Below are 2,030 nucleotides of genomic sequence, written 5' to 3'. Positions count from 1 at the left end.
TCACTGACAAGTTTATTCCACCATGTAAAATATCCTGCAGTGATGAGAAGCCCTGCTACAACTCTAGGTTAGAAAAACTTTCCAACAAGAAAATACTGCATTGAATAGCGAATAAAAGTGCACTTGCATCGAAATGGGGTGCTTATAAGGAGGCGAACAATACTTACACGCAGGCTATAAAACTTGCCAAGAAGGCGTTCCAAGTACTGACTTTGCCTAGAATGCTTGCGAATGACCCTAAAAAGTCTTGGCGCGTTATTAACCCTTCCAAAGATAATTCGGTCACGCAAACCGAGTCCAGTAGTTTCCCGCTACCCGTTCACGTATGTCTCCATGTCCTTGATTCTGTGATCGGCAACAATTTTGTCGTATGTAATGACCATGTCCTTCCTACTCTTGAGATTTGCAATTATCCTCCTATGGACTTTATTATCATTGAACCTCTTGTGGTACAAAAATGTAATTAAATATCTGAAGTTGTCATCAAATCCTGGTACTCATTTGGTTCATGCGAAATGTCTGAAAAATACTCTTGTTTATTCATCTCTTCGGCTTTAAAATTTTTTCAGCAATCACTGCATACCCATCATTTATGTGCAGATAGGAAGGTCGGCCGGGTGCCCCACTTCACAAGTCCGGTAGCAAAATTTCGCCCCTCAACTTACCGCCCCATTTTCCTCACCAGCATTTCTTGCAAGGTTCTTGAATATGATTTTCACGCACATTTAGCAAAGCACTTAGCCAATAATTCAGTCTTCACAAAATTGCAACATGTTTTCCGAAAAAACTTCTTTTGCGAAAATCAACTTCTTCCTTTTACTCACAGCCGTCATCGTATTCTCGACAAAGGCTCTTTCGTAGAATGTCTTTTCTTTGATTTTGACAAAGCCTCCGACAAAATGTGTCATAAATTGCTTCTATTTAACTTTAGTAAATTTTAACTTGTTCCAAACCTGCTTGCAAGGCTTGGACATTTTCTCCTTAATCCGTCACAGTATGTTGTCTCAAATAACCATGTCTTCAGTCAATCCAGTAGACTCTGGTGTGCCCCAAATGTGAGTTATAGGCCCTCTTCTTTTCTTAACTTTGATTAACGATTTACCCAATCAGGTTTTTTTTCTAATCTTTACCTTTCCGCAGATGACTGTGTTATCCTCCGCGAAATTTCAGGCAAATGTGATAACAAACTCTTACAAGACGATATAAACGCTATCTCTAAATGGCGCGATGTTTGGTTAATGCAACTTCATGTAACAAAATGTAAAGTATGCTAGTGACTCACAGCAATATTCTTCCGCCTATTACTTTATTGATACTCCCCTATAAGTCTTAACCTCCTATAAATACCTAGGCGTCCACATAACCTTGTCACTTTCCTGGTCCTTGCACATGGATAAGGTAATTCACAATACTAGCAGCAAGCTAGGTTATCTTCGCAGAAAATTTTCTTTCGCTCGCAGAACATAAAATAGTGTTATACAAAACGCGTTCTAGGAGTAAAATGGATACGCCTCATCCATCTGGGACCCGCATCTCGAAACCCTTATTCAATCACTTCAACTACTCCAAAACAATGGTGTGCGTTTCATTGTAGCAATTATAGCCGCACATGAAGCGTAACTGCCATGAAAAGCTCCTTGATACTTGCTCCTCTCTTATTGCGACGTAAGTGCTTTCGCCTTGCTTTATTTCATAAAGTATATTTCCACAATTCCTACTGGTTCGCCCACATTCATCATATCCATCAGGTTGGAATAATTAAATACACACCTGAACCTATTACGACTCATTTATTCCCAGGACCTTTTAGGAAGGGAGCCACCTTTCCGACCCAGTTGTCGCAATAAAGGACAACTCCAAGTTTCGTTCGACCTCATCAAAAATCATCACTTCCAGATACAATTAGCTAATCAATTCTGCTCTATCACCTACCTTTTGCTGCTTTCTTATTGTGTATATGTTTGTTACCCACTCCCCCTCTGTAGTACTTCGGTCTTGAGGGTACATTAAATAAAGCAAATAAAATAAAT

The sequence above is a fragment of the Dermacentor variabilis genome, chromosome 11 (genome assembly GCF_050947875.1).
Source record: "Dermacentor variabilis isolate Ectoservices chromosome 11, ASM5094787v1, whole genome shotgun sequence".
Classification (NCBI taxonomy): Eukaryota; Metazoa; Arthropoda; class Arachnida; order Ixodida; family Ixodidae; genus Dermacentor; species Dermacentor variabilis.
This window is presented reverse-complemented; position numbering follows the sequence as displayed.